This window comes from Cupressus sempervirens, chromosome 10 (assembly GCF_028749045.1).
Source record: "Cupressus sempervirens isolate cs-2001-9-10 chromosome 10, ASM2874904v1, whole genome shotgun sequence".
Taxonomy (NCBI): domain Eukaryota; kingdom Viridiplantae; phylum Streptophyta; class Pinopsida; order Cupressales; family Cupressaceae; genus Cupressus; species Cupressus sempervirens.
Window position 1 is genome coordinate 520,303,555 of NC_143127.1, and position 12,385 is coordinate 520,315,939.

Genomic DNA, 12,385 nt, shown 5'->3' on the forward strand with positions numbered 1-12,385 from the left:
CCCGGGAAGTCCCGGTGCTTCACCCCTGTGAGCATCACCTAGATCCAATGAGTGCTAAGTGTTCCATTTATTATCATGAGAGATGGATTCATGTTGAATCACTACTCATGAAACATGGGTCATCGAGTTTGACTCAAAAATCACACAGTTAAATCCTGATATTCACATCACAATTTGACTAGCTGTGGAAATCATCTCCTACTTATCAATTGATGAGCTTAAGGGGCTTTCTAATGAATGGTTCATAAGGCACAACACTTGGTGAAGGTTTTGCAAATGGGGTTGCAAGCTTTGGGTTTAACTGTGGAGGAAACTCCGTAGTTAAGCGCGCTCAGGCTGGAGTAGTACTGGGATGGGTGACCTCCCGGGAAGTCCCGGTGCTTCACCCCTGTGAGCATCACCTAGATCCAATGAGTGCTAAGTGTTCCATTTATTATCATGAGAAATGGATTCATGTTGAATCACTACTCATGAAAGATGGGTCATCGAGTTTGACTCAAAAATCACACAGTTAAATCCTGATATTCACATCACAATTTGACTAGCTGTGGAAATCATCTCCTACTTATCAAGTATCAATAGTACTTAGAAGAAAGATTGAGTTATGATTATGTACTAAAGTACAAGGATCAGTTAAGACAGTGATGACATGATGTATTGATAATCTACTTAAGGTTACAAAGGTCGGTTGCACTTAGAAAGTTTAGAAGAACAAGTTACACAAAGTTTGTCTGCTAAGCTTGACCGAGTGGATAGTAGGTACCAAGCAAAGTAGAAAATTAGTTGGAGCTAAGTAAAAGTTCATTCTAGTGTATGCCAAGAAAAAAAATTGATGCCTAGTAAAATTTAATTGATGTTGAGCATCACTAAACTTTAGTAGGTGCCAAGTAATTTCATAGTGGATGCTAGGAAACATAGTATGTGCTGCACATTAGAAGATTGATAATTCTAAGCTACTACATTGTTTAAAAGATTAAAAATTTGATGAATCTGAGCTGACAATTTGGTTTTCTTTGATTTTGTGAACTAGGTGGAAGATAAGGTTGATGAGCTAGCGGCACAAAATTTGAGGTGAACCATTTTTTAGTTGAATTCAAATGAATTTTAAGAGAAGTTTCTAGAAGAGATATAAGATATGGGGTAGATACATTGTATCCTACCTAATCCATCCAAACCCTAAATTTGGATGATGGAAAATGTGTGACAAAATGTCTTAATTTCCTACTTATAGGAATGTTTGGTCATGAAGCAAAGTTATCATGTTTGAGAACTTAAGGGAGACAAGAATTCAAGGATTTTGCTTCATCAAGTGACCTAAGAGAAGAGTCTACAATGACATGTTAAGCAAGAAGGCTTAAGAAGAAGAATGCTTGAAGGGTGAACAAGTTATCAAAGCTATATAAAGTATTCGCCAAGAAAAATTGAGGACTAAATAGAGATCTGTAATTTGCAAAAGAAGTTGTAAGTTATATCTCAAAGCTCTACTATTAATCTCTAACAATTGTATTAGTCTAGGGTAAATCTTTTGGATAAGGTTGACATAACAGTCATTTGTAAATCCTTCAATTGGGTGGCATTCCAAGTGAATGGCCTAAAGTCCTTTGACTCTAATATGGTGATTGAAATCCCTTAACTTGGTCACATTTAACAATTTGTATTGAAACCTTTAACAAGGGTGGCCTTTCACAAGACAACTCTACTAGGTTTCCAAGTAAATCATTGTATTAAGTGTGTTGAATCTTTTATGTTTTATGTTTTACATTTTTGCAAGTTGATTTGATAGTAACCTACAAGTTTTTATTGATTGCATAATATTATGGATGCATGCATCGGTATGAATGTTTTATGGGTTTACTAAGCTATGAAAAGTTTTATTTATACATATGAACCTTGGATAATTGATTCACCAATAGCCCCCCTCCCCTCCCACCCCCCCGCCCCTCCCCCCCCCCCCCCCCACACACAATTGTTCTAAAAGTATTCCAACAATTTGGTGATTTGTAGCTTCAAAATTACCTGTGACAAGATTATAGCTATGTCATAATTATTTTTAGTTGATTTTGAGTGAAGGGTTGATCAATTTGATGTTATGTAAACTCGTAATGGCTTTTTATGAGATTGTAGCTCATTTTACATACTTCATTTATTGATTCGGTGATCTACAACCTCAAAATGAAATTTTGGTAGGCTCTGGTTGAACATTTGATCAGCTCAACAATTTATACTAGAGTCCCAAAAAAATGGGTCTCAGTGTAGAGACTAATTTCACCATTAGATTTTCCTAAGTTTTAAAAATGTTGTTGGGGGCCAAAATATGCCCAAAATCAATAGTCAAATCTAAGAACCATGTTTTGATTCAAAATTTATGAGTCTTTGTGTTTTCTTTAACCTTGGAATGGCATGTTATGAGATTCTAGTTGGTTATCAATGTAGAGTTGACTGATTCAGTGATTTGTAACTCTAGAATGACTTGTTATGAGATTTGAGAAAATTATGAGTGAAGGATTGAGTTGTTCGGTGATCTGTAACCTCAAAATAGTTTTTTGTGAGATCATACCTAATTCTAATTGAACAGTTGACCGGTTTGATGATTTGCAGCTTCAAAATGACTTGTGATGATATTTTAGCTAATTCATAATAAAAGTTTGACTAATTTGGACACTTCTAACCTCAGAATGGCTTGTAATAACATTTTAGTTGAGTTTGATTGTAGGGATGACCAATTCAATGATATGTAACCTCGAAATGGCTTGTTATGAGATTGTATCTCATTTTGAGTAAAGGGTTGATCGATTTGATGATCTAAAATCTCAAAATGACTTGCTATGAAATTTTGACAGGCTCTAATTGAATGGTTGATCAATTCAACAATCTATAATGGGGTTACAAAATTTGGGTCTAGTGTAGAGACCCTTACTTTTAATTTCACTATTAGATTTTCCTAAGTTTCAGATATGTTGCTAGGGGAGAAATGTACCCAAAATTGAAAATCAAATTTAAGAACCAAGTTTTGATTCAACATTTATGAGTCTCTGTATACAAGTCTATACAAAAATGGTAGAGTTTATGACTATGTTTTCCTTCTAACCTTGGAATGGCTTGTTATGAGATTCTAGCTAGTTATGAGTGTAGAGTTGACTGATTTGGTGATTTGTAACTCTAGAATAAATTGTTATGAGATTTAAGTGAGTTGTTAGTGAAGGGTTAAGTTGTTTAGTAATCTTAACCTCAAAATGGTTTGTTATAAGATCATACCTAATTTTGATATGCTTGATTGATTTGGTGATCTGCACCTTTAGAATGACTTGTCATGTGATTATAGCTGATTCATAGTCAAATTTTTGCCAATTTGGATATGTCTAACCTCAAAATGGCTTGTAATAACATTTTTGTTGATTTCAAGTGAAGGGTTGATTGATTCAATGTTATGAGATTGTAGCTCATTCTAGGTGAAGAGTTTACTGATTTGGTGATTTGTAACCTCAGAACGACTTGCTGTAAAATTTTGGTTGCCTCTGATTGAATAGATTAGTTCAACAATCTATAATGGAGTCACAAAAAAATTGGTATTGGTGTAGGGAACCCAACATTTGATTCCATGATTACATTTTACTGAGTTTTGGATATGTTGTTGGGGGATGAAATGTGCCCAAAATTGATGGTCTAATTTAAGAACCAAGTTCTAATTCTAAAGTTACGAGTCTTCATATACAAGCGTTTACAAAAATGGTAGAGTTTAAGATTGTGTTGTTTTTCTAACCTTGGAAATTAGTTGGTTATGTGTGTAGAGTTAACTAATTATGTGATTTGTAACTCTACAATGACTTCTTATGATGTGAGGGAATCATGAGTGAAGGGTTGAGTTTTTTGGTGATCTATAACTTCAAAATGGTTTGTTGAGATATTTCTTAATTCTTATTGAATGCTTGATTGGTACGGTAATCTATATCTTCAAAATGATTTGTGATGAGATTGTAGCTGATTCATAGTCAAAGTTTGACTGATTTGAATACTTCTAACCTCATAATGGCTTGTAATAATATTTTAGTTAATTCCAATTGAAGGGGTGACCAATTTGATGATATGTAACCTTAGAATGACTTGTTATGAGGTTGTAGCTCATTCTGAGCAAAGAGTTGACCAATTCAGTGATTTGTAACCTTGAAATGACTTGCTCTAAAATTTTGGCCATCTCTGATTAAACAATTGATAGGTTCATCGATCTATAATGGAGTCACAAAAAAATAGATCTTGGTGTAAACACCCTAACTTTTGATTCCACAATTGGATTTTCTTAAGTTCTGAATATGTTGTGGTCAAAATGTGCCCAAAAATTGACCGTCAGATTTAAGAACCAAGTTCTAATTCAAAATTAATGTCTCCTTATACAAGTCAATACAAAAATGGCAGAGTTTAAGATGGTGTTTTCTTTCCAACCTTGGAATGGCCTGTTATGAGATTCTAATTAGTTATGAGTGTAGGTGAAGAGTTGAGTTGTTCGATGATCTGTAACTTTGAAATAGTTTCTTATGAGATCATACCTAATTTTGATTGAATGCTTGACTGGTTTGGTATCACTATAGCTTCAAAATGACTTGTGATGAGATTGTAGCTAATTCATGGTAAAAGTTTGAATTATTTGGATACTTCTAAAATCAAAATGGCTTGTAATAACATTTTAGTTGACCTAGGGTGAACGGTTGACCAATTCGATGATATGTAACTTCAAACTTGATTGTTATGAGATTGTAGCTCATTCTAAGTGTAGCATTTACCAATTCAGTGATCTGCAACCTCAGAATGACTTACAATCAAATTTTGTCTAGCTCTGATTGAATGGTTGATTAGTTTAGCTATCTACAATGGGGTCACAAAAAAATGGGTCTCAGTGTAGAGACCCTAACTATTGATTGCATCATTAGATTTTCCTAAGTTTTGGATAAGTTGGTGGGGGGTGAAATGTGCCCAAAACAATGGTCAGATTTAAAAACCAAGTTCTAATTTAAATTTTATGAGTCTCCATATACAAGTCTATTAAAAAATGGTAGAGTTTAAGATGGTACTTTCCTTCTAACCTTGGAATAGCTTGTTAAGACATTGTAGCTGGTTATGAGTTTAGAGATGACTGATTTGGTGATTTGTAAATCTAGAATGACTTGTTATGAGATTTTAGCAAGTTGTTAGTGAAGGGTTGAGTTGTTCGATGATTTATAACCTCAAAATGGTTTATTATGAGATCGTACTTAATTTTGATTGAACGCTTGGCTGGTTCATGAATTTTTTAGCTTTAAAATGACTTATAATGAGATTGTAGCTGATTCATTGTCAAAGTTTGACCGATTTGGATGCTTGTAACCTCAAAATCACTTGTAATAACATTTTTATTGATTCTGAGTGAAGGTTTGACTAATTAGATGTTATGTAATCTCGGATTGGCTTGTTATGAGATGAGATTGTAGCTCATTCTATGTGAAGAATTTACTAATTTTATGATCTGTAACTTCAAAATGAGTTGCTATGAAATTTTGGCCAGCTCTGATTGAACAATAATCAATTCAATGATCTATAATTGGGCCACAAAAAAAATCAATCTCAAATTAAAGACCCTAACTTTTAACTGCACTATTAGATTTTCCTATGTTGGTATATGTTGGTGGGGGGTGAAATGTGCCAAAAAATTGATGGTGAGATTGAAGAACTAAGTTCTCATTAAAAATTTATGAGTCTCTCTCCTTATACAAGTCTATAAAAAAATGATAGAGTTTAAGACTGTGCTTTCTTTGTAACCTTAGAATGGCCTATTATGAGATTCTTGCTAGTTATTAGTGTAGAGTTGACTAATTCAGAGATTTGTAACTCTAGAATGACTTGTTATGAAATTTGAGTGAATTGTGATTGAAGAAGGGTTGAGTTTTCTAATGATTTATAACCTTAGAGTGGTTTGTTATGAGATTGTACCTAATTGCTATTGAATGCTTGACTAGTTCAATGATCTGTAACCTTAAAATGGTTTGTTATGAAATTGTACCTAATTCTAATTGAATGCTTGACTAGTTCAATGATCTACAGCTTCAAAATAACTTGTGATGAGATTGTAGTAGATTCATAGTCAAAGTTTGACTGATTTGGATACTTCTAACCTCATAATTGCTTGTAATAACATTTTAGTTAATTTAGAGTGAATGGTTGACCGATTTAATGATCTGAAACCTCAGAATGGTTTGTTATAAGATCAGAGCTAATTCTGATTGAACACTTGACTAGTTTGGTGATCTGCCACTTCAAAATGACTTGTGATTAGATTGTAGTCGATACATAGTCAAAGTTGGACTGATTTAGATACTTCTAACCTGAACATGGCTTGTAATAACATTTAAGTTGATTCAAAGTGAAGGGTTGACTGATTTGGCAATCTGTAACTCTAGAATTGTTTGTTATAAGATCAAACCTAATTTTGATTGAATGCTTGACTAATTTCATAATCTGTAGCTTCAAAATGACTTGTAATAAGATTGTAGCCTATTTATAGTCAATATTTGACCAAATTGAATACTTCTAACCTCAGAATGGCTTGTAATTAATTCTAGTTGATTTCGATTAAAGGGGTGACCAATTTGATGATATGTAACCTTGAAATGGTTTTTAATGAGATTATAGCTCATTCTAAGTGAAAAGTTGGCCATTTCAATGATCTGCAACCTCATAATGACTTGTTACAAAATTTTGGCTAGCTTTGATTAAATAATTGATCAGTTCAGTGATCTATAATAGAGTCACAACAAAATGGGTCTCACTATAGAGATCCTCACTTTGGATTCCACTGTTGGATTTTCTTGAGTTTTAGATATGTTGTTAAGGGGAAAAATGTGCACAAAATCAAGAGTCAAATTTAAGAACCAAGTTCTGATTCAAAATTTTATGAGTCTTTGTATACAAGACTATAAAAAATAGCAAAGTTTAAGACTGTGTTTTCTTTCTAACCTTGAAATGGCCTATTATGAGATTGTAGAGTTGACTGATTCGATGATTTGTAACTCTAGAATGACTTGTTATGAGATTTGAGCGAGTTGTTAATGAAGGGTTGAGTTGTGCAGCGATCTATAACCTCATAATAGTTTGTTATGACATCATACCTAATTTTGATTAATCACTTGACTAGTTCAATGATCTGCAACTTCAAAATGACTTGTAATGAGATTATAGTCGATTCATAATCAAAGTTTGACCCATTTAGATACTTTTAATCTCATAATGGCTTATAATAATATTTAAGTTTATTCATAGTGAAGGGTTGACCAATTTGATGATCTGTAACCTCAAAATAGTTTTTTTATGAGATCAAACCTAATTCTAATTGAATGCTTGACTAGTTTGGTGATTTGCAGCTTCAAAATGACTTGTGATTAGATTGTAGCTGATTCAAAGTCAAAGTTTGATCAATTTGGATACTTCTAACTTTAGAATGGTTTGTAATGACTTTTTAAAGTTATTCACAGTGAAGGGTTGACCGATTTATCAAATTGTAACTTTGGAATAGTTTGTTGTAAGATCTAACTTAATTCTGAATGAGTTTGATCGATTCGATGATCTATAGCTTCAAAATGCCTTGTGATTGTAGTCAATTCATAGTCAACAATTGACCAATTTGAATACATTTAACCGTAGAATAGCTTGTAATAACATTTTAGTTTATTCTAATTGAAGGGGTGACCAATATGATGATATATAAACCTCATAATGGCTTATTATGAGATTGTAGCTCATTTTAAGTGAAGAGATTACCAATTCAGTGATTTGAAACCTCAGAATTACTTGCTATGAAATTTTGACCAGTTATGAGATTCTAGTTGGTTATGAGTGTAGAGTTGACTAATTCAATGATTTGTAACTCAGAATGATGTGTAATGAGATTTAAGAAAATTGTGAGTGAAGGGTTAAGTTGTTTGGTGATCTGTATCTTCAGCATGGTTTTGTTATGAGATCATACATAATTCTAATTGAGCGCTTAAATAGTTCAATGATTTTTAGCTTCAAAGTGACTTGTGATGATTGTAGCTAATTCATAGTCAAAGTTTGATAGATTTGGATACTTCTAACCTCAGAATGGGTTGTAATAAAATTTTTCTTGAGTCCAATTCAAGGGGTGACCAATTCAGCAATACGTAACCTTAGAATGACTTGTTATGAGATTGTAGTTGATTCTAAGCAAAGGGTAGATCAATTTGATGATCTGCAACCTTAGATTGACTTGCTAAGAATTTTTAACCAACTTTGATTGAATGATTGATCAGTTTAGTGATCTACTACAAAAAAATAGGTCTTGGTGTAGAGATTTTAACTTTTTATTCCACTGTTGGATTTTCATAAGTTTCAAATATGTTATTGGAAGGAAGAAATGTGCCAAAAATCAACAATCAAATTTAAGAACCAAGTTTTGATTCTAAAGTTATGAGTCTCAGTGTACAAGTCTATACAATAATGGCATAGTCTAAGAACTTATTTTCTCTCTAAACTTGGAATGGCCTATTATGAGATTCTAGTGAAGAGTTGAGTTGTTTGTAGAGACCCTAACTTTTTATTCCACCTTTAGATTCTTAAAAGTTTTAGATATGTTGTTGGAGGGTGAAATGTGCCCAAAATCAATAGCCAGATCTAAGAACCAAGTTTTGATTCAAAATTTATGGGTCTTTGTATATAGTCTATACAAAAAAGGTAGAGTTTAAGACAATGTTTTCTTTCTAATCTTGGAATGGCCTCTTATGAGATTCTACTTGGTCATGAGTGTAGAGTTGATTGATTAAGTGATTTTAAACTCTAGAAGGACTTGTTAAAATATTTGATCAAGTTCTTAGTGAAAGGTTGAGTTGTTCATTGATCTATAACCTTAGAATGGTTTGTTATGAGACATACCTAATTCTAATTGAATGCTTTCCCAGTTCAGTGATCTTTAGTTTCAAAATTAATTGAGATGAGATTGTAAATGATTCGTAGTCAAATTTTGATCAATTTTGATACTTCTAACCTTAGAATGGCTTGTAATAACATTTTAGTTGATTCAAACCAAAGGGTTGACCCATTCTATGATCTGTAACATTAAAATGGTTTGTTATGAGATTAGACCTAATTTTAATTGAACACTTGACCAATTCAGTGATCTCTAGCTTCAAAATAACTTATCATGAGATAGAAGCTGATTCATAGTTAAAATTTTACCGATTTGTATACTTCTAACCTTAGAATAACTTGCAATAACATTTAAGTCAATTTAGAACAAAGGGTTTACCAATTTGGTGATCTGTAACCTTAGAATGGTTTGGTATGAGATTGGACCTAATTCTAATTGAACATTTGATTGGTTTAGTAATCTATAGCTTCAAAATGACTTTTGATTAGATTGTAGTCCATTCATAGTGAAAGTTTGATTCATTTGGATACTTCTAACCTTATAATGCCTTGAAATAACATTTTAGATGATTAAGAGTGAACAGTTTACCGATTCGATGATCTATAACCTTGGAATGGTCTGTTATGAGGTCAACCTAATTTTGATTGAATGCTTGACCAATTTGGTGATCTGCATCAAAATGACATGTGATGAGATTATAGTTGATTCATAGTCAAAGTTTGAATAATTAGGATACTTCTAACCTCAAAATGGCTTGTAATAATAACATTTTAGTTGATTCCAAGTGAAGGGTTGATCGATTTGATGATACGTAACCTTAGAATGGCTTGTTATGAGATTGTTACTCATTCTAGGCAAAGGGTTTATTGATATAGTGATCTGCAACCTTAGAAAGACTTGCTATGAAAATTTGGCCATCTCTAATTGGATGGTTGACCAGTTCAACAATCTATAATGAAGTCATAGAAAAATGGGTCTCAATGTAGAAACCCAAACTTTTGGTTCCACCATTATATTTTTCTATATTTTAGATGTGTTGTTAGAGGGCAAAATGTACCAAAAGTTGACAGTCAGATTTTAGAACCACTGATTCAAAAGTTAATAGTTTCTATATGCAAGTGTACACAAAAATGGCAAAGTTTAAGATCATGTTTTCTTTCTAACCTTGGAATGGCCTATTATGAGATTCTAGTTTTTTTATGAGTATAGTTTTGACTGATTCAGTGATTTGTAAACTCTAGAATGAATTTTTATGAGATTTGAGCAAATTTTAAGTGAAGGGTTGAGTTGTTCAGTGATCTAATAACCTTGAAATATTTTTTTATGAGATCGTACCTAATTCTAATTGAATGATTGACCGGTTTGGTAAAATTGACAACATGAAAATTACTTGTGATGAGATTTTGGTCGATTCATAGTCAAAGTTTGAACAATTTGGATATTTCAAACCTTAGAATGTCTTGTAATAACATTTAGTTGATTTTGATTGAAGGGGTGACCAATTTAATGATATGTAACTTTAGAACGGCTTGTTATGAGATTGTAGCTCATTCTGAGAAAAAAATTTACCAATTCGGTGATCTACAACCTCAAAATGACTTGCTATGAAATTTTGTCAAGCTCTTATTGAACAATTGACCAATTCAGTGATTTACAGCTTCAAAATGACTTGTAATGAGATTGTAGCCAATTTATAGTCAAAGTTTGATCAAATATAGCTCATTCTGAGTGAAAGGTTGACTGATCCAGTTATTTGCAACCTCAAAATGACTTCTTATGAATTTTTGGCTAGCTTTGATTGAATAATTGATCAGTTCAATGACCTAGACTTTTGATTCCACCTTTGGATTTTCTTAAGTTTGGGATATGTTGTTGGGGTGTGAAATGTGCCCAAAATCCATAGTGAGATTTAAGTACAAAGTTCTGATTCAAAATATATGAAGCTCCATATACAAGTCTATTTAAAAAAGGTAGAGTTTATGACCATATTTTATTTCTAACCTTGGAACATCTTATTAAGAGATTCTAGTTGGTTATGAGTTTAGAGTTGATTGATTTGGCCATTTGTAACTCTAGAATGACTTGTTATGATATTTGAGCAAGTTGTCAATAAAGGGTTAAGTTGTTCAGCGATATGTAACCTTAGAATGGTTTGTTATGAGATTGTAACTTATTTTGATTGAACACTTGACCAGTGTGGTGATCTAAAGCTTCAAAATGACTTGTGATGAGATTGTAGGTGATTATTAGTCAAAATTTGAACAATTTGGAGACTTCTAACCTCACAATGGCTAATAATAATGTTTGAATTAATTTTGAGTGAAGGGTTGATTGATTCGATGATATGTAATCTTAGAATGGCTTGTTATGAGATTGTAACTCATTTTAGGTGAAAGGTTGAATGATTCAATGATTTACAACCTCATAATGACTTGCCATAAAATTTTGGTTGCCTTTGATTGAACAGTTAATTAGTTCAGTGATCTATAATGGAACCACACAAAAATAGATCTTAGTGTAGAGACCCTAACTTTTGATTTCACCATTAGATTTTCATAAGTTTTGGATATGTTGTTGAGGGGCAAAATGTGTCAACAATCAATGGTTAGATTTAAGAACCAAGTTTTGATTCAAACTTTATACAAGTCTATAAAAATATGGTAGAGTTTAAGACCGTGATTTCTTTCTAACTTTGGAATGGTTGCTATGAGATTTAAGGTGGTTATGAGTCTAGAGTTGATCGATTCGTCGATTTGTAACCTCAGAATGGTTTGTTATAAGATCATACCTATTTATGATGGAACACTTACCAATTTGTTGATTTGCAGCTTCAAAATGACTTGTGATGAGATTGTAGCCAATTCATAGTCAAATTTTGACTGATTTGGATACTTCTTACCTCAAAATGGCTTGTAATAATATTTTAGTCGATTTTAAGTGATGGGATCACCGATTTGATGATATGCAACCTCAGAATGGTATGTTTTGAGATTGTAGCTTAGTCTAGGCAAAGGGTTTACTGATTCGTTGATCTACAACCTTGGAATGACTTGCTATGAAATTTCAGCTGGCTCTAATTGAAAGGTTGATTAATTTAGCGATCTACAATGGAGTCACTTTTTAGTCCACCATTAGATTTTCCTAAGTTTCAAATATGTTGTTAGGAGTTGAAAGGTGCCCAAAATCAATGATCACATTTAAGAACCAAGTTATGAGTCTCCATGTACAAGTCTATAAAAAATTGTAGAGTTTAAGGTTGTGTCTTCTTTCTAGCCTTGGAATAGCCTGTTATGAGATTCTAGTTGGTTATGAGTGTAGAGTTTATTGATACAATGATTTGTAATTCTAGAATAACTTGTTATGAGATTTGAGTGAGTTTTGAGTGAAGGGTTGAGTTGCGTTATAATATTTTACCTAATTTTGATTGAATGCTTGACAAGTTTGGTGATCTATAGCTTCAAAATGATTTATGATGAGTTT